Raw genomic sequence first — 22,594 nt, 5'->3', positions numbered from 1 at the left:
ATCACAAAACTGAATGTAGATCCCACAAATCCAAACAACTATAGACCTATAGCTCTGATAAATTTGGATATCAAGATATTTTCAACAATTTTAGCACAAAGAATACAGAAAGTAGCCCCAGTCATAATAGTACCTGAACAGCTAGGCTTTATGAATCAAAGACAAGTAAAGGACAACACATTAACCACTGATGCCCTAACCCACTTATATGACAAGGACAAATCCCCTAAATATGCACTATCACTAGATGTAACAAAAGCCTTTGACAGAGTCAATCAAAAATTTCTTCTCTTTGTACTTTATCAATTTTGACTCCCAAATGAATACATAAAAATGATTAAAACAGTATATACTAAAGCAACTACAACTCTTTATATTAATAAGAAAACTTCTAATCCAATACAAATAGTAAATGGAACCAGACAGGGATGCCCACTCTCACCAAACCTGTTTAATTTTTATATAGAAGCATTACTACTGCAAATTACCCAGAGAACATACCATCATCTTACTTCTGTATCAAACACTCAAGTAAAATACACAGCTGTGTCAGATGATCTCAATAATTACTTTCAATATCCTAATACTGATTTAAATAAAATCCTATCATCCATAGATAAGTTTTCCATGGTATCCAACTATGAAATTAATACTAATAAGTCAATCATTTAACCAATTAACCCACTGGGACATAAGAAATTTTACTTTCCAGAGACTAATGTTAAAGTGCAATATACCTTGAAGTATCTATGTATACATTTTAGCCATACACAAGTAGATATGTTCAATAATAATATTGGTAAAATGCGGTCAAATATAGTTGGTAACATTAGTAAGTGGGAAAAGCTTAAACAATCTACCTTATCAAAAGCTTCAATTGTAAAAATGAACGTATTACCTAAGATTTTATACCATCTGAATGCCATTTTCATGAAAATTCCAGTTACTTTCTTCAACAAGATAAAAGTTTGACTGGCAAAATTCATATGGTACCCAAAAAGTACAAGAATTAGCTATAATAAGCTAATACCCACAAAAGAAAAAGGAGGCCTAGGCCTTCCTGATTTTCAGTTGTACTAGGAAATTATTAATGCAAGTCGCATCATGCAGATAGCAAATCATGACCCAATAGGAAATGACTGGTACCCATTATGGATTAAATTATTCCACCGGGATATTATAACTTATAAATCCAAAAATGATTCACTTCTTAAAACAAGATACTCTTAAGACAATAAAAATTCACCTAATCTTAAAAAACAACTGTGAAATTTTCAAGAAGCTACTGATATCAATACATTTAAAAGACACAATTAGGCTTTTGCAATCAATACATAACAACCCAGATATAAAACTAGCAAACACTATGGTAAATCTAAATACCCTTTAATCAAAAATGATACAGTATGGGATTTTTACCAATCAAAATAACTTCCAATAGAAAATATCATAAAACTTCTTAATGCTAGCAATAAATATAACCTGATAATTAAACAAATCTTATACATAGTAAGTACTATAACTAAAGATATCAATGTAGTTGAGCAAGATGTCAAGTTAGCAAAACAAGTTATAAAATTGCACTTAAGTAAAAAGAAAATGATATCAAATACATATAAATTAATAGGAAATGTTAAATATCAAAGTACTATTCTCTTTTCAAAGTTTTGGGAAAGAAAAGATAACACCATAACAGACAATCAAAGGGAATTAGCTATTAGAAATACTATGACACTGACACTGTACAAAAAGTATACACACAGATCATGATCTTCAACAATGCCTACCATACACCTCTCCACCTTAACAAATTGAACCTATCCAAGTCACCCTATTGCTCCTTCCATCCTAAAAAAAGCCAGATATCCCCAAATGCAATAATAATAATTTCTCTAAACACATTATAATAACACTATGCACCCTATTAAAAGCTTATGTAGCAAAACACTGGATATACAGATCAAGACTAACCTGGTCAGCATACAAAAGCATGGCGAAAAAACATATATTAGCCAAGAAGCTTTATATAAAAAGTCAGAAGAACCAAACCTACTATCAAAGATACTGCAAAATATTAAATGATAGTCTGTCATAAACAGTATGTTAAATACTAATTATATAAGGATAGTAAGCACATCACTTTGTTGAGATTAGTAACCACAATAATTAAAGTGGTGGTGCTGCGGTAGCATTGTCGCCTCACAGTTAGACGTTGCCAGTTCGGCTCTCAGAGCGTCTTCTGTGTGGCGACATGCATGAATGGGGGTTCCTTCATTGAAGGTTGTGCGTTAGGCCTGGCAAGCCAGCACGTCAAAATCTACTGCCAATCATTAGCGGACTGGAGTTCCGCTGTGGAGACCCCTAACCGGGAAAAGCCGAAAGAAAGAAAGAAAGAAACAAACATTTGTATATATGTATATAAGGTTTAGTAGAGTAGATTGTTATCATTATATAGGTTGATGCTTTACCTCTAATATTGCTTGCAGCTGTAAAATAATGTACAAGAGGAATGCTATATGATAAAAGCTCTTAGACTAACTTATAATATAACCATATCCTTGTAATAACACAAATGATAATTCTACTTAATTTATATGTTAATAAGTAAAGTGGGCAATAACTATTATTACATGCTTATGGTATGCACTCAATAATATCAACTGTACTACATGTATATGTCTTATTATCTTTTTCTGCATATTTTGTGAACAAATATTTAATAAAAAGAAATTTGATAAAAAAAAACACAAAACAAATCTAGTTTTGACACTGAGCTTGTGAGGGTAATATATATATATATATATATATATATATATATATATATATATATATATATATAATACACACATACATATATACGTTTTATTTTTTACTTGTTACATCTGTAGAATTGTGGAGGATAGCTGGTCAAGCTGTCTTGACAATTTGAGGTGTTGTTTATTTTCCTGGCCATGCTATGGAACATGTTGTTGTCTCTTTAGATCTTGTTCTTAGCTGTATTGGGTTAAACCCTGACTTTGTGAGTGGCAGTTGATTAAGTAGAGCTATTGTTTCTGGGGTGATCTCATAGCTATAATTTTAATTTATGAATTTTAATTATTTTTTTTGTTTTATTATGGCTTTTACTTGTTACATCTACAGAGTCTCAAAGGTAGGCTGCCTGACTTGGGCATTTCTTGTTGTTCCAGCCCCATTGGGGAATACCTCCTGTGTTGATTGCTCAGGGCTGCATCTGATTAAGGCCCAGGTTCTGTGAGTATAAGCTCAGGTGACATCATCTGCGTGAAAACGTAAAAATGAGTCCAAGGCTTATGCAACTTTGTATGTCTGCACTTGTTCATGAATGAAGCAAGTGGTGAGGTTGGGGCTTGGAAAAAAGTCCAACTTATAAAATAACTATTACTGTAATTGCTATTTTAAAGCTAGTCTCTATTTAAGAGATTGTTATTTTGCATCTAGGTATTTAGTTTATTCTTATTGTGTATGTGACTTATTTTATGTTTTGCAGTCTTCTTCATTCATCTACAACTGTGTTGTAATTTATCTAATATTCTTACCTAATCAGTCATTTTTTGATTTCTAAACAATCATGTTAAGAATTAGGTTTTGCATTAGACAGGCTAAATATTCCTCTAGTGATCCTTTTTCTGCACGTGTGTGTGTCTGAATTTTAACATTTTTTCTTTTGACTAATACAGCATTGTCCACATTGTTTCAGGCTATTAAAATGATCTGAGCCTTTTTGTATGTTGCATAACTTAGCAGCTTGGGAGTACATTATGTAAGATGACCTAGGGGCATCTAAGATTTTAAGTGACCAAACCACTGGCACAGGGGCTGGGTGTCCATCTATGACACTGGCAGCCTGGGCTTGGCTAGTGAACTGGGAAGCCACCGATCCGCTGGGGCATAATCTTTTGTGCATAACAGCCAAAACACCTGTATTGGGGGGTGGGCATGGTTGTCTGAGGCACAGTGTTGTCATCTAGCAGAAGCTTTAAAGCAGCAATAATGCCTTTCACTGAATGTGTGCACATAGGGGTAGATGCCAACACATCATGGGCAGAGGCATTTGATGTTGCATGCCCCTTGACTGGAAGTTTAGGGCATATGAAAAAAAAATCTCTGCATTCAGGAGTAGGTGATAGTGGGTCAGGATGCCTCAGTCTCTTCTCTTTTCCCCTTAAAGATGGGATAAATGCATTGCTAGCCCAGAAAAGGAAAGCGGCTCCAGTCTCATGGTAAGTCGGTCAATCAGATGGCAGTGGGGAGAATGTGAGACCGTAATCCCTGCAAATGCTCATTTTGCTAAATCTGGCTAAAATGTATTAAAAAAGATTTTACCAAACTAGTTTATTTTTTTTCAGAATTACTCTGTGCGTACAATTCAGTGATGCTATACTCTCCGATCATTGCTTTCCGGAACTCACTGGCTCTGCATTTTCTTAGTGTGCATCAGCTGTGATTCTTTTCTTTTCTGACATTTCTTCCACTTTCATGATTCTGTGACTTTGGAGTGTGTATATTGTTTGATGTGTGTGGTAGACATCCCTTCACATGAGGGGTGCAGGAGGCTTGCCCCTGCAAAAAAGTAATTATAGTTAATTATTTTCAATGGGCTGATTTCCTGATAATTCATATCATGAGCTGATTTCTCATTGAGTTGTAACTTGGCAACTCACAGTCCAAGTGTCTAAGCTGTGCTAAGAATTCATTTTTAATGAATATTTATCAGAATTTATGTGTGGAGTTTGTGTAATACTTTCCCCTAGTACGGGAGGATTAACCAGTCAGGTACCCTAGAAGAAGAATTTTCCATTTTTTTTTTCTAGGAAAGTAAAACCAAAAGGTAATTAAAAATATGTCATATATTTGCTCTGTCATATAATATGCTGTAAGGTGATAAATGTTTTTATATCACAGCTTTAAAAGAGGTGGTCTAACTTTTCAAACTGAGTTTAAATAAGTTTAAAAAAACGTAATTAGTTCAAGATTTACATTACCTTAAAGAGCACTTGCTACATCTAATAGTTCTGCTACTGGAGATCCTAATAGTGAGTCTGGTAATGAGATACTTGATGTCCTTGGCTCTAACAAACAAAAAGATTTGCAGCTTATGTGACTCTGACCCTAAACCAATATGTAATGCTGAACATAATAGTTTGAACCTGGCACCTCATTAATTTAAATGTATCCAAAAACTATAGAATAAAGGTCCAGAATAAAATAGCCAGGAGCATTTCTTTAGATGAACATAACACAGAGCTACTCAGTGGAGCTGATGACATTGAAATGCAGGAACTACCATACACTTTGAAGTACTCCCAACTTTCCAGTTAGACCTATTGACATAAAGGATTATTTGCTAATTTTTGGTAACCCATTGGGTGCAGATCTAAATAAATACCTCTTGAAAATGATAAGTGGAGATGTGCAGTCACTTTTTTTGATATTTTTTATTAGATTTTTAAAATAAAAGAACAACAAAAATGTAAATAAAACTTTCAACAACTTTATAACAAGTATACACAATCTATGAGATGCATTAATATTTACAAATGACCAAGATGTTTTTTATCCTCCATAAACATTGTTTTCAAACCTGAACAGCATTAGTCATCCAATATAGTTTATATATTCTACGTTTTTGTTCAAATTCCAATAAAAACATGTCACAGATATCCAACTTGTAGGTTTAGTTTCCACAACATTCAGTTTATCATAATGTTCTACTCTTTTAATCAGTTCACAAGTACTGCACATGCAAACTTCCCCCTTTTAGAGAGTGCATTGTTCTCTATTCCCTTGATATGACCTTTTAATAACAAGGAAAGAATTGTAATAGTATCCAAACAACTAACACATTTAAAGGAGCTAAAATGTTTAAACAGTTCAGTTATGATATTGTGTCCCCAGCTATGCCAGTGGTGAAGAGTAGTCCTATGAAATGGTGAAACACAAGATGCTGAGGAACCACATCAGTGAACAGAAACTGCTCATATACCATAAAGATGAAATGTCAAACAGCATTTTTTCAGGGGAGCAAGTCATCCTTTGACTTTTCCCATGTGGGGGCAGAGTTTTTGCTCCTCCCCAAACTGGAAGGGAGGCTTCTAACAACAAAACAAATACACATTTTAGGAAGGTTCTCTTTAAGACTTTATTTCAGTGTATATTGTGTGAGGAAAGTAATGTGTAAACAAAATGCCATTGGATGTATAAAAACATTTTAATAATATTGACAGCTCCATGTAGAGAGAATATTTTGTGACATTCATTGGAACACATTCTGACCCAGATCAGACCATTCATTCTGTGGTCACAGGTGAGGACTTCCCAGGTAGGCCAGAGCCCTAGGACCAATTTGTTCCTGCCTAGGAATCCCCAGTGTGCTCAACTGCTTGTGAAAAAAGTTAGATTCTAGGCAGTAGGTCAGACTTGCAGACCGTACAGGCAGCCTACCATCTATCCAAGCAGAACATCCTCTTACCTCTGTTGTAGTTCTTCTAAGCTATGAAATAGCCACCCTCTAAGGGTTCCTATCAGGTCACATTGTGATTGCAGATGGCATTGCTAGACCAGTGCTCCATGGGGATCAAGACCTAGTGCTCCTACTAGGTGTTTCCAATGTGGTGAGCCAGAACTACCTCCCTTCTCCACCAAGATGGACAAGCAGGCAGTGGCTACTCTCCGATCCTCCCCTAATACCTTCTACAGGCACCTGAGCTGCTATTTGAACTCAGGTCACCTGTGACGGAAAGCTTTATCCCACTATGCTACCATGTGCCTGAACATTACAAAAACTTGATCTGTGATATAGCTCATCTGTCTTGCTCTCTGAATCAAAAATTAGAAAAATATCTAATTTGTTGGAATTTGTTAGTCTTCTAAAAACATGTAATTCCTTAGCTATCATATAAGCTTACATTTTTCAACTATTCAACATAACTATTATGACTAAATCCTCAACATAAGTAATTAGTACTAGTTTTATAGTTCCAATTGTAATCCCTTTTAATTTCTTCTGGAATGCTTTCAACATAACATGGCTTACATAAAAAATAATAAACTTGATGAAGGGGTGCCTTTATTTATTTATTTAATTATTTATTTCCAGTTTGATTACCGGGGAAGTCCACTGGGCCAGAACGTACCCATTTTCAGTGGAGGCCCGGGGAGAAAAGCTCCAAAAGCAAAGCAAATACAATCTAAGTTACATAGTATAAAAGATAGTAATAAAATATATACATTTGGAATAACATTACATTGAATACAGTTAGTAAAAAAGCAAATACACGCAGTATACTTCAAAAAACATCATTCAGGAAGGTAGATACAATAGATTTAGTAGTTTCCTTCAAGTAGCAGGTTTGACTGTATGAAAAGAAGGTGTAAGGTTACATGCTATTTACAATATTTACATATGAGGAGTAGAGAGAGAGAAAGTACATAAACTGAGAGTAGAATATAGTTTGATCAAGCAGTGATCGAGAGAGAAAAGAGAAGAAAAGAAGATAGTATTAGGGTAGAGTAAAGAGAAAGGATGTAGAGGGTTCAAGGGGAATTTATGTAGATTTATGTAGGATGTAAGCAGGTGCACTTATGTTTAGAGGATAAGTAAGAGAAAAGTTGGATTTTGAAGGCTTCAGTGTTAGATGTTGTTCTAAGAGAAGAAGGGAGAGAGTTCCATTTCCTGCCAAGAGAGTAGGAGAGAAGGAGCTGGCCAGCAGGGCGATTGGGTTTGAGGATGGTGATTAAATTTTGGTGTTCAGATCTAAGAGATCTGTTTGGGGTGTATGGCGGAAGGATGTTTGCTAGGGCTGGGCATTTTTCAGGGTAGAATATTAATTTGTGAGCAGTGGTTAGTTGGAGGTAGTCTAGGTAGTTAGGGAGTTCTAGCCAGTTCAGAGTTTGTAGGGAAAGACAATGGTGAGAAGAGGTTTTAGATTTGGTAGCAAATTTAGAGATTTTATTATAGCAGATTTCGAGTTTAGTGGAGATGGAAGAAGACAGGTTAGTAAGGAGAGGGGCTCCATATAGTAGAGATGGTAGAAGATAGGTAGTTGCTAAGGAATGTCTAGCGGAGTTGGAGAGAAAGCAGTTGTTCTTATAGAGCATACCTAGCTTTTGGTGGGTTTTCTTTATGTTTTGTTGTATGTGGCTATCAAATTTGAGGTGCTCGTCTATAGTGATGCCAAGGAGTTTTGCAGATGGGACCACCTCTATGGTTGACTTTGTTTGGCTTATGATTTTGAATGCTGTTTTATCAAATGTGCAAGCCCTGGAGGGAGCGAAGAGAAGAATTTTGGATTTATTAGAGTTTAGAGAGAGATGATTTTGGTGCATCCAGTTCTCAGTAGTGGAAAAAGCTATTTGGGTTTTGTCAGTAGTTCGAGAATGTTGGAGGCGGCGAGACTAAGGTAGAATCATCTGCGTATTGGATGACTGTTGTGTCTGGGATGGCAGAGTGAAGGTTATTTATGAAGATGTTGAAAAGCATGGGTCCAAGGATGGACCCTGGGGAACACCAGTGGGTGTAGGTAAGAAGGAGGAGGTAGAGTTGTTCCATTTGACAGCTTGGGATCTATCTGATAAGTAGCTAGAGAACCAGGATAGAGTATCAGGGGAGAGATGAAGGTTTGATAGATGAAAGAGAAGGTGTTTGTGAGAGATGGTGTCAAGGCTTTAGACAGATCTAGCAGTACAGTGGAAACTAGTAACCCAGAAACCCTGGCTTGGTTGACTGTTTCTAAGAAGGATAGTAAGGCAGTAATAGTGCTGTGTCCAGGGCGGAAACCATGTTGGCTGGGTGTTAGGAGGTGGTTATGGATTAAGAAAGGCATGAGTTGGTGGTGGACGCATTTCTCTAGGATTTTTGATAAAGGTGAGAGTAGGGCAATTGGGCAAAGTTGGAGATATTTGTGTTTTGCCTCCTTTATGAAGTGGGAGAATGTAGGCTGATCTCCAAAGCATAGGAACATATGACTCTTTTATAGATCTGTTAATTAAGATGCTGAAAGGGAGAGCAATACCTTCGGCAGCACATTTAAGGAAAGAGGAGGGGATGTTATCAGGGGCATTAGTGCATGGCTTAAGTTTAGATAAGAGTCTTTTTATGAATATAGTTGAAACAGGTTTCAGCTGGAAACTGGGAGGACAGTTAGAGGGGTTGTTGGGAGTAGAGGAAAGAGAGTTGGATGTATTATTGTTGGGGAAGGATTTGGTAAGATTAGCTATAGATTCCGTGAAGAATTTGTTGAAGAGAGAGCTTAGATCTGAGTCAGTTTTACTTGGGTCTGGGCAAGGGTTATTTTTAGATCCTGGGTGGAGAAGGGAATTTACTGATTTCCAGAACTGTTTGGGGTTCTTATTTTGGTTGGACTGTAGTTTGTAGTAGTAGTTCTTTTGTCCAGGGTGATTAGTTTTTAGCTAGGTTATGGAGTTGGGTGTATTGGAGCAGAGAAGAAGGGATTTTATTTTTCTGGTATAGCTTCCAAGATTTGTCCCTTTGATGCATGACTTGTTTTGTTTCTTTGGATAGCCAGGTGGAAGAGTTGGATTTGACTCGTTTGTTTCTTGGAGGAGCTAGGGAGTTCAGAGTATTTAGGAAGATAGAGTTAAACTGTTCTACAGCTTTGTCTACGGGAAGTGTATTTAGGGTCTGCCAGTTGGTATGTTTAAGAATGTTTGAGAAGATAGTTGGGTTGAAGTTGCTGAGATTACGAGTGTGGATGTAGTGGTGTAGATATTGGGTAGAGTTAGTGGAGCGGTGTATGAAAGTAGGGAGATGGTCACTGAAGGTATCAGGGATAGTGCCTGAAAGAGTTATTTTGTTTGGATGAGAGACTAGGATCCAGTCAATGGTAGATCCTGGGGGATTTGTTTTGTTAGGCCGGGTGGTTGAGTGTATTACTTGGGTGAAGTTAAAGAGGTTGATGAATAGGAGGGGAAGGAGAGTTGATTTTATTCCAATCAATGTTAACGTCGCCTAGAATGTAGGTTTCAAATTTGATTTCAGTTGAGGCCCAGTAAAGAATATTTTCAAGGGTTGTTGTGTTGTCACCTGGGGATATATAAAGGGAGATAATGCAGATGTTCTTATGTTTATTTAGTCGAAGGAGACTGGCTGTAAGTTCAGCGTTTTTGAACTCAGGAGTTGGAGTTTGTAGAGGGATCAGGGAGAGAAGGTTAGAGAAAATTATTGCAGAGCCTCCACCTTTTTTATTTGGTCGGTCAGTTCTGTGGATTTGGAAGCCAGGAGGTAAGATTTCAGAGTCGGTAATATGGGGTTTTAGCCAGGTTTCAGAAATGGCTAGGATGTCTGGTTGGTTGTGGCAAATCCAAGCATGAAGATGGTGAATTTTGTTATTTAGGCTCTGAGCATTGATAGAGAAGAGCTTAAGGGGGTTAGGAGAGGAAGTGGTAGAAGAATTGTGAGGGGGACTATGTTTTATTCCAGAGGGAGAAAAAGGGTTTGGGGAGACATTGTTAGTGGTGAGGCAGGGGCCAGGGTTCGGATGAATATCGCCACATAAGACAAGGTCATTATTGGTAGTAACTTTTTGTCTTTTGTGTTTTAGAAGTAGGAGGCTGTTATGGGGAGGGAGGATTTTCAGAGTGAGAGTTTTTGGTGTGGTGAGGCTTTTGGGATGGAAAAGGTACAGTGTTTTGGGAGGAATAAGAGTGGAAGATATGTTGTTGTAGTGGGTAGATAGAGAAGGTTGTGAATGAGTACAAGGGTTGGTTTGTGTAGGAGGAGGGGAAAAGGGTATTTTGTGAGAGTAGGACGTAGCAAAATATAGGGGAATGAGAAGTACAAGTAGTAATGATGGGACATAGATATTATGAAGGATTTTGGGAGGCATGTTTGGCAAGCAGAGGTGGCAGAGATTGATGTAGTGGAGTTGAGTAGGCAGCACAAACAAAAATAAAAGGATGGGGTCTTAGGAAGAGGATAGACTTCTCTTTCAAAAATTCGTACTAAAGCAAAATAGGTTATTCTGGCAACTTTATAAATTAAAATGTGTGTTTATACAAATCATGATACGTTCATAACGAAGAAAAAAATCCACAAAATACTGCACTAAGTGTAACAACAACACAATCAAATTTACTTGTTAAGGTAATGTGGCGTGTAACCCTAAAGTGTGTATTTTAATACTTTTTTTGCATCCGAATAGGCCATGGAAAAAGTACTTCTATACAACAAATACGACCTAACTGCTTTTCAAAGAAACCAAATTAATTAAATAAAAGTGCCAAAAAATCTGAAGACAATGCGACCTGCTCACCACAAACACAACAAGCGAGTGACTGTCTGAAAAAGGGTAACAGCCTGTTGATCTCAGTAAACGGCTGCGAACTGCCAGCATCACAGTCCATCACTAAACGGCTCACAAAAATGTAGAGAGCTGTCGCATTCACCGGGTTCATCTCCAGACTTCAATGGTATGGAATCCAGGGCTAGGAAGCACAACTTCACTCCCTTCCAATTAGCTGGCTTGGCGCTCCAAACTGCCTAAAAAACAGGCAGGAGGATATGCGCTAAACAGACGAGGTCCAGCATGCAAAGGTTGAACTCACAGATCCAGCGTCTTGATCCTACGGTCTGGCTACCGAAATAGATGCAAGGAATGCTGAGTACAAGGAAAAGTAACACAAATCCAAATCTCTGCGTTCCTTACTCGAGGAAAGCAAAAAGAAATATTTATCTCAAAATAATCAACGAAGAAGCACCTTTTCAACACATAACATCGGCGCGACGGCCGACCGACACGAATGCCTCACCTCAGGTGACAAAGTCACAAAGCTTTCAAAAACTATTGCTTGTTCTAGATCGATCAGTAGACTGATTCAGGTTTTAAGCAGCATTTAAATATTCTTCAATGAACATTTGAAAGGTAGGCTTCCACGATGAGTTTCTCTTGCTTTCTTTTACCTGAGAGGCCTCGAAGCTTCTTTCAGAAGTTGCACTGTTTACTGTTTGTCAACAGAAGTTGAAGGGCCATTAGTCACTGTCAATGTTCACCTCTGAATAAGAGCAAACACTATACCACCATTGTTTTTTGACTCAAAACATATAACACAAATACACATATTTTTATTTTCTGTTAGTCATCATACCTCTGAATAACTGGAAATGTATGGCATCCAAGGCTGATTACTGCTGCTACCAACTTTTAGTTGAAATGATAATAATTCAACACTTCTACTGCAAACTTCTTATTAATTTACTAATATGTTTTTCCTGCACGGTAAAGTATAACTTTAGTATTTGAAAAAAAAATGTGTTACCAGAGAGAAATTATATTAACAATCTGCTAAAGCTTGGTAGCCTCTGACATTATATGATCTGGGTAAGAACAGCTTTGATGACATGTTAAGCTTTTGGTAGCATGGCTGTAAGCCTGTTTAAACAACCACAACTATTGAATAGAAAATGCTTAGTACTGAAACAGGCTTATAGCTGCTTATGTTGGTTCCCTGATACCCAGTTTTTAATCAATAAAGTTTGTGCAGATGTCACTGAACCAAGGATAGAACATATGGATAATTTCAAGAGATTGGGGAGCTCGCTTAACCTGCAAAAATCTGAAAAAAATGAAAGATAGGTCATCAATGCCTCATTTGTTAACTTTTTTCTGACCTTTTTGACTTCATTCAATGAAAATGAATCCTATTGTATATCAGCTCTTTGCTTCAGCATAGTCTACAACTGCGGCTGTATGCTGTTTATCTTTTTCAGACCAGTCCTGGTTACACAGTTTGTTATAGTAGTGTGTTTTGTATGCCGCTTGTCATGCATCCAGCCTCAATTCCAGAACTGAATTGATAGTCCTCTCAAATCTTATTTGGTTCACCAGGAGTTCCTCAATTTTATAAGCATTTTCTCTGTCCAAAATATAATATTTCTTCTCCAGTAAATTAGGCCACCTTCCCAGATATTTGGTATATTCAGCCTGGTGTGAAATACAGTTCATGCTTAGCTAGTCATCTGGACCTTTAAATTCAGCCTTTAATGATTTCTTTAATTTTGTGTAGTTCTGAATCGGTATCACAGTCAATACTTTCATGGCATCCCAAACTTTAGAAAACACCACCATCTGATCTGCATTGTCATGCTAATAATCTTTTTTTTTTTACTTGCATAAAGGTTATGAAGGCCCACTCTATAATCATTGTTGATGAAACCAAAATGTGTCTACAGATAGTTTTAGATGATACTTTTTCTACACTTCTAACTGCTGCTTCATCTGAACATGGACAGACTAAAAACTAAATTCCACACTGTGAAGGAAAATGTCCTTAAACATACTCTAAATCTTAGCTCTGAATATATAGCTGTAGTGCTTGTATGTTTTCTGTTTGGAATTAATTCAGTATCATGTATCAATTCATTTCTGTTTGTCTATAAGTTGTACCAATAAACTGACATGCATAGACTTTTATGATAAACTAGAAGGCACAATAGCTCAGTATTAATGAGGTGAACTTTAGAGCATTCCAGTTGCATATAAAACATGCAAAGGAGTTAAGTCTCAAAATTTCTTGGGCGATGTTATCAGTGATTTATTGAAGTCCTGAAATTTCACAGGAGATGGTAACATAAGACACACTGATATTCTTTAAATGGAACATAAGACAGATCCTAGCATAACAGAGACCAATGCAGTCTAGTGAAATTAGTGACAACCTTCCTTTTAATCACTGAATTTTGTGAAGTCATTTTCCTTACTCAAGATTTTTAACAAAAATCATCACATCAGCGTTGCTCTTTGTAGCTTCTAATGAAAATAAGTAAATAACTACAAGCACTCACAACACACACACACACACACACACACACACACACACACACACACACACACACACACACACACACACACACACACACACACACGTGCGTGTGCGCACACACACGACAACACCATCATGTACATAGTTATAGCTGCTTAATTCTATCTTTGTAAATATAACGAGTGAGTGACTCTCATGGGTGCTTATTATACTTTATTTTCTATACATAACCTAACATATTATACTTTATTTTCTATACACAACGTAACATATTCTACTTTATTTTCTATACATAACCTAAGTATACTTTACTTTCTGTACACAACCTAACATATTATACTTTATTTTATATCCTAACATATTATACTATATTTTCTCTACATAACCTAACATATTATACTTTATTTTCTGTACAAAACCTAGCATATTATACTTTATTTTCTATACATAACCTAACACCTTTGCTCTCATAGTTTTGTTTACTACCTATTCATTTTTTTATTGAGAAAATACCAAGTAGACCTGTTATATCAATTCCTACAATATGCACAGACCAAACTAGCAAGCCCTCATGCTATACTATATTTGATTATCCATCTTTGCATAACAAATCTGCATGTTGACTTTGTCAGAGCTCTGTACCAAGAAAAGATGCATACACTTATTGCCATTGTGACCAAAGCTTAACCAGTTAACAACTTAACTTGAAAGTACCATATTTAAGTGTCATCTATTTTCAAATGCCCTCACCAGATGGCATCAGGCCAGGTAGCATCCACTACTGCTCCTACTGCTCCTTTAACATGCTCATCCATACTGGTGCCCATAGGCACCAGGCCTCTAAGTACTAAGCAATATACTAGACCACTTGTTCCCCACCAGATAGCCACCAACTGGCAAGTTGGCAAATTTAATGGGGGGGGGGCAGTCCACCTTGCAATTGCCCACCAGACTCATTCACAACTTGTTCTTCCCAGTTCCTTGCCATATCTCATAATAGCAGCTGACTGGCTGGCAAAGACACATACCATCAACCCATCAATTCCTTTATGACAGACTAACTACTGAATGAAATCCCAGAAAATATAAAATTACAAACATCATTAGATCATCTCCAGTGAATAACCAACCCCGTTCCATGTTTGTATAACTTATTACATCATTTTTATACAAATTGTCATGAAGCATTGCGTTAAATTTTGACTGAATAAATAAAGCTAAATTCATATGGAACAAATATGAACCAAGCTGAGACAAGTAAACTCCATCTGGAGCAAGCCAAATGAGATCCTATGTAAAGTCTGTGTTCAACAACACTGATCAATGTACAATAAATGAACCACAATGGCTATTTTTCACCTCTTTTGAAAGAAATGCAAAGGTATTAACATATGTAATTTAAAAAAGAAGCATAGGACCAACAATCACCATCTTTATAACCTGCACAGATTTGCCCTCGTTAGCCAAATTAGATGCCCTGCCTATATGGAAGGAATGTGAGGAATACCCAACCAAAGATACATTCTGATTTGTCAAAAGCCTTCTGCAAACACACATCTAAGTCTTTAGGTCTTACATATTGCCTCATAGGGCAACTTAAAACTAAATCTTGTGGAGGAGAAGAATTTGAAATGCTCTGAAGGTTATGATGCCAATGAACTGAGCATCAAAGTGGGAGAGATTACTCATCTAACCAAACTTCCTGACCCTTACTCTTTTTGTCAGTTTTAGACCTATGAACCCAAACTGGAAATCATGTCTTGCCACCACAGGGTTAAAAACAATTCCTTAACCCTACAAGAACCTCAATGCAAGCAAAAAAAAAAAGAGTTGCAAAAGCAGTGTAAAAACTAGAGCAGTCTGACATCCTGTGCAATCCTAACAAAACTTCTTGAAATATTTTTTTCTTATGGGTCTCCTGCCATCCCTGACTCTGCCCCAAATCCTCTCTCAATCTTTTAGGATCCTACTGTTGAAATTTATTTTGTACAATCTGGTACACCCAAAACCATGGATCTAGCACTGAGATCAGCCAAATAGATATGAATGGTCCTAATGTCTCCCTTTTGCAGCACCTGGATCACATAAAGTGAGTCACTGGTGAGGGGGGACGATGCAGCCTCTTGGGGGTGGTGTCTTGCACAAAAGCTGTGAAAATTCCCATGTGACTATTTGCCCATGACTTGCTTATGAGCTGAGTAATTATTCTTTTCCAATCAACTCTACCCTGGAGGGGATGACTGTAGGTTCTACCTGAGCATTCAGAGCCAATTGAAATAATGAGATGTGTAAATGAGAAGGTGCATCTGCTAAAGTGTTGAGTTTTTCTGGAACTTTAAATGATAATAAATTTTTAACCTGCACAAAACCTTTAAACCTGATTGTAACCAGATAAACTTTGATGACTTCTTCGAGAGAACAAGAAATATCACTTGGTTATCTGAGTGGAAAATGATTTTATGGTTAGCAAACAAATCTGCCAAAACAACCAGTGACACCCAGGCTGGCATGATTTTCAAAAAGGTAATATTCTTCTAGTAATCTTGGGACAAGGAATCTAGCCAGGGTTTAGAAAACCATCTTATAGATTGGTACTAGGTTAACTGCTCTTGTGGGTCAGCTTCAGCCTAGCCAATTACCCCATGTAAGAATCAAACCCTGCATCTTGTGTCTGTAAGGTAAACACCTTAACCATTATGCCAGCCTCCCTCCCACTCATCTTCCCTGGCAAAAGGCTTCCGTGCCCAACCCTCCAGCTGGATCTGTGAACAAATACAAAGAGAGTTCAGAAAACCATCCCTCCTGCTACAAAGACACACCATTAAGTTAGCCAAAAATACTTTCCAAATATGTATGTTTTTGCTTGCCTCCCCTTAGCATGTTAGCAATAGATCTGGTAAACCCTTCCTGGGGAAACTGCTCTACAAGCAATTTTAAGTAGGCTTAAACTTATCATGGCTTCCTTAACCTGGGCCTTTTTCCTGCTCTTGAAATCATTAAGGCTTTCTTTATGTGCTTCAACTTGTCAGTAGGTAATTACAAAAATGGAAGCCTCTGCATGTGTCTCACACCTTAGAAAAACTAAAGCTTTTCCTGAACCCACCAATTTCTCTACTGCTAAGGAGACCCTTGGCTTTTCACACAAATGCAAGAAGGCCTGCAGGCCTTCTTCTGTACTATCTAAGCCCTGCCCTACTGTTTACTGCATCCTGTCAGGGTCTGTTATTCCCAGCACCATTGTAGCGCTGTTCTGAAACATTTCAAATGTCATACAGGCTACTGAACAGTCCACTAGCATCATGGTATCCAAGCATTAACCCCCACCAAATGAATCCCTAAACAAGGCCAGTCCTTGGCTCAAACAGAGAAGATGTGAAAAGCATACTCTATATCCAGCTTAAATAACATGTCCTGAAACCTGCCTGTTATCTCAGTAGCATCATCCACTGATATATAATACACCTTGGAGTATGCTTCACCTATGTTACCATTAACAGATCATAATCGTCATACAGATCATAATCGTCATCATCAACAGCCCCCTTTTTTCCCATTTTTCTACATGGGGTCGGGGTATCATGTTAACTGTCGCCAACTCTCTCTCTTCAGTGCCACACTCCTGCCTTCTTCAACATTCATGCCTAACTGTCACAGATCTTCTTTCACATAATCCATCCACCTCTTTGCTGGATGTTCATGCTTCCTCTTACCTTCTTCCTGCCTGTCCCAAATCTTCCTCACCTGATTGTCATCTGCTTTTCCACACATGTGCCCAAACCACTATAATCTGTTCTCTTTGATCTTTTCTGCAATTGGAGCTACTTTGGCTTCTGCTCTTATGTCTTCATGTCTTTGTCTGTCTCACAGTGTACATCCAACCACCTTTCTCATGCACTTCATTTCCATCTCCTCTGGCTTCTTCAAGTGTTCTTCCTTTACTGCCCAGGTTTCTGTACCATACAGCAGTACTGGTCACACCCCTGTCTTGTACACCTTACTTTTCAGCTTCTTTGGCATTCTTCTCTCATAGACTACACCTGATACTCTGTGCCAGTTGGCTGCAGTCCCTCTGATTCTTGCTTTGACCTCATTCAGACTACCCTTCTACTCAACTACTTCTCTCAGATACTTGAAGCTGTTTACCTGTTCCACTATCTTCCCTTCTCTCTCTATTCTCACCTTCTATTGATTTCCACAATTTGCTGCCATTACGGCTGTCTTATCTGTGCTTAGTTTCATCCATTGTGCCTTCAGATTTGCATTCCATTCTGCTATCCTTTGCTGCAGTTCTAGCTCAGAGTCTGCCTGCACTGCCACATTATCTGCATACAGCAGCTTTGTTGATCCATCCCCTCCAACCTGTTTGCTAATGTAGTCCATCACCAGTATGAACAGCAGTGGGCTCAGAGCTGAACCCTGATGTACACCTACACGTACTGGGAACCCCTCTGTGAGGCCGAACACTGTTTGTACTTGAGTCATTGGGTCCTTGTACATAGCCTGCACTAACTCTACCAGTGTTTCTGGGACTTCAAACCACTGCAGTACTGCCCAGATCAGCTTTCTTGGGACCTTGTCATATGCTTTCTCCAAGTCTAGGAATGGCCAGTTGGACCCTCTCCTCATCTCTATCTTCTTCTCAAGTATCTGTCTCAATGCAAACATCAGGTCAATTGTGCTGCATCTGGATCTGAATCCAAACTGCTCATCTCCCATCTTACATTCTACTACTATGCATATCCATTTATCAATTACCTTCTCCAGAACTTTCATACAATGTGATAGGAGTTTGATGCCTGTGTACTGCCCTCAGTTGTGGATACCCCCTTTGTTCTTGTACACTGGCATGAGTATGCTTATTCTCCAGTCATCTGGGATATGCCTTTCTCTCCACACTGCTATTAGTACCCTCAGTAGCCATTTCTCGCCTGTCTCACCCAGCATCTTTATCATATCTGCTGTGACCTCATCTGAGCCTGCTACTTTCCCTGACTTCATCTTCCTTAGTGCTGTTCTTACTTCTTCTAGGGTGGGCTCCTCTTCTTCTCTCATTGTAGGCTGTTTCTGGGGTAGTACAGCTTCTGTGAGGTTTCTTCATTCACAAGCTACTGGAAATACTCCTTCCGTCTGCCTTTGATGTCCTCTGGGCTGGTGAGCAGGTTGTTGCTGGCATCCCTTATGAAGGGTGTCTGACTATCTCCTTTATCTTTCTGTCTTTGCCTTGCAACCTGATATAGTTTCTTTGTGCCCCTTACTGAGTCACTTTCCAGAAGCTGGTACAGTGCCTCCGATGCCCTATTCTTTGCTATTGCAACTTCTTTCTTAGTTTCTTTGTTAGCCAACCAGTAGTCCTTCCTAGCCTGGTCAGTCTTTTCTACCTCCTACTTCTTCCTGCACTCCTTTTTTTCTTTTGATGACTTCCTGGACTTCTGCATTCCACCACCAGCTTTCCTTATATACCTTATTTCCATACCTGGCTCGGCCACATATCTTTTCAGTAGTCCTAACACATGCTGTTTTTAGGCACTGCCATTCTTCGTCTTCATCTCCACCTATTTCCTCCTCTTCTTAGGGTGCTAGAGCCCTGAGTTATTCCTTGAACTGTTGTACTTTATCTCCAGTCAACTTCCAGGTCTTCAGCCTGATCTCTGTTGACCTTAGAGCCTTCTCTGACCACTGCTTGCAGCTGATTGTGGCAACTAGTGGTTTATGCTGTGGGCAACTGTTTCACTGGGGATGACTTTGCAATCATGGATTCTGCCCCAGTGCCTTTTCCTTGCTAATAGGAAGTCTACCTGAGTTGCATGTTGACTACACTTGTATGTGATGTTGTGACTGTCTCTCTTTCTGAACCATGTGTTGGCTACTATCAAGCCATTTGCCAGACAGAAGAATAGAATGGCTTCTCCTTCTCCTTCTTTATTCCTGTTGCCCCCCCCCCGCCCAATGTGGACCCAGGCAGTCCTCATATCCTGTTCTGTGTGTCCTGATATGTGCATTCAAGTCACCCATTATCAACACCAATTTGTGTTGTTCTACTCATAACCCTGCTGTGGGGCATAGGCTAAGATTATGAATACTGCCCTATCTATACACTGGAATCTGACTGCCATGAGCCTGTCATTAATTCTGATGATATCCCTTACGTTCTTCTGAAGCCTCTTTCTCACCACAGTTCCTATACCATTTCTAACCTGCCCTCCACCTGAGTAGTAGACTCTGGATCCCAAGCCAAGTGGCTTTGCTGCACTGCCCTTCCATCTTGTCTCCTGGATACATATGATGTCCAGCCTCCTCGGTATCATCATGTCATCCACTTCCAAGCTGCATCCTGTCAGTGAACCTACATTAAGCATAGCAATTCTCAGTTCATGTTTGGCAGGTTGGTTGGTTTTACATCCAGCTTTCACTGAACAGAGCTATCAGAGGTAACCCAGGCTGGGCAACTAGACACCGACCAGCCAGTAGCTTATTGACCTAGGGCTGCTGGGCTTTATGGCGAGCACACACTGGCCAACAGAGGGACATATACCCCTCCAACCATTAGCGGGGGTCCCTGGTGTGGGTCAGAGTAGGCTGGGTCCTCAACCCACTTATCACCGGTAACTACCCATGCCCATTTTTGGCAACATTAGTCAACATGACCGAATAACCTAACTTTTAGGCCATTAACAGATGCCCTGGAGGAAATATAGATGATAAATTAATTTGTACTCTCCTGAATAATGTTTTGGTATTAACTCACTGAGGATATCCTAAATTCTTAAAAGGGTATAGTCTGAAAAGAACATAACATCCAGCCTGTCGAAATCTCTTTCCCAAATAAACACTGAACAATCTGTTCCTTTCCGGTGGTTGAAGCTAGATTCTGACAAACAGAGTGGGAGGAGGGAACTGATGGTTTTAATAGAAAAACAGAAGTAAACCCTAAAACAAGTTGATTCTTGACTGCCTTATTTGGGTAATGTTGCAACAATAAAAAAGTACCTCAACCTTAATTGGCGAGTGGGTAAGGCTACCTACTCTTTTGACCTCTAAGTGAAATTGAGCTACAAACACCTATGCTGCCTCCACTGGTCTGTTTAACTTGCTCCAAGCTCTCAGTTGCTATTTGTGCTTTCACCTTTCCTGACCCCATGCCTGCCAGCTGTCCCTCTTTAGACCCTTGTTAGGCCAAAATTTAGAAACCAGGTGACATCCCACAAAAGGGACAAGTATGGTTAAAACAGGGAGTTGGCCAGAACCAGTTTTCCCTGCTGAAGGCCCAAAGTGGCTTAAGCTTATTTTTCATTCAACAATAGGATAGCAGGAAGCCTGGGTTTTTTCTGTCATCACACTCAGCCATATGTCTACCTGATGCTCATCCCACATTAGGTCCCTATTGAATGCACAGAGCTTCTGAAGTTTTTGTTCATAATGAAACCTTGCCATTGCTCTGCATAGGAAGTAAGCCTTCCCGATGTTGTGTTAAGATGATAGGAGTGGGAGGGCTTGGTCAGGTTCCATACATCTCAACTGTACAGATTTTTGCAGAATGTCCAGATTTTTGCCTACTATTTTTGGTCTTTCTGTCATAAAATTGGGGTTTTCTAGCAAATCACTAGCAAATCATTGAGGGTTGAAATCAGAAAATACTAATAATCATTTGAGTTTCAGACTTAATAGCCTTCAGAAAATTAATGCTAATGGAAAACCTGTTGCTCTATCTACTTTCTAAGTTTGTAAGAGCAATATTTAAAAAGTGTCCCTATTTTTGGCCCTTTGTCTGGCTAGGAGGTTGAGAGGTATGTCAGGTTCCCTTTCTTTAATGATGGTCAAATATATATAACCCCTAGCTGTCAATTGTACCAATTACATAATTGTGAAAGGCTAATATGTTTTCATGCCAAGGCTGCCAAAGCTGCCATGCAATCTTTAGAATCCACAGCATCGGCTTCCAGTAACATTTAGATGTCATCCTGATCCACCAAACTAAAAGCATTCACATACTCGCCATTTAAAATCTTATCCTTAACAGCTGGGAGGATATTAGCTGTAATATTATAGTGATGTGTACAGTAGGTACCCCAAGGGGGGGGCAACTCAACTGGACAAAAACCTGATTGTGTGACACCATTAGATCTAGCCCTTTTGTGATAGTCCCTATCCCTGGCTATGGGAATTGCATATCTTTTGTCAGTATTGCTGCTGTGGTGGACCCAACCCTTTTCTACTATCAGTTGGCTTAGTTTTTGGTGTCATTCCAAGGAGATCCAGTTCCTGTCTGCCTGGAAAGCCATGCTCGACAAACCTCACTACTTTGCCAGAAATGGTTTGCACCTGGCACCCCTAGGCTTTTGGCTGCTGGCAAAGGCTCTTGCTTCCCACATAGTGCCTTTTTTAGGCAAGGTCTCGAAAACAACATTACCAATGTGATATTTTTGACAGTTGCTGACTGAGGTTTCTTTTTGGGGATAAACTCTTGGCTAGGCTTGTAAGGGCCCCAGGACCATTAGCCTGGTAACCTCCTATGATCCTATGATTAACCAACAGAACAAAATAAGGGTCATGTAGCTAAATGCTAGGAGCTTAAACCAAAACTGCACTCCCTGGAAGCAGTTATATCACTAGAAGATGTAGATATCTCTGCAGTCACAGAAACCTGGTTTAAGGCCTCAGAGAGTACCCCAGCCCTACAAGGCTACAATGCCTTTCACACCTTTAGCAAAGCTTACAACACAATCCACATTCAGGCATTACTGATAAACTTAGCAAACTGAATATAAAGCCCTTTGTTGTAAGATGGGTTGCCAACTGG

Source organism: Protopterus annectens, chromosome 3.part0 (assembly GCF_019279795.1).
Source record: "Protopterus annectens isolate FY-2018-M chromosome 3.part0, PAN1.0, whole genome shotgun sequence".
NCBI classification, from domain to species: Eukaryota; Metazoa; Chordata; order Ceratodontiformes; family Protopteridae; genus Protopterus; species Protopterus annectens.
Note: the sequence above shows the minus strand (reverse complement) of the source record.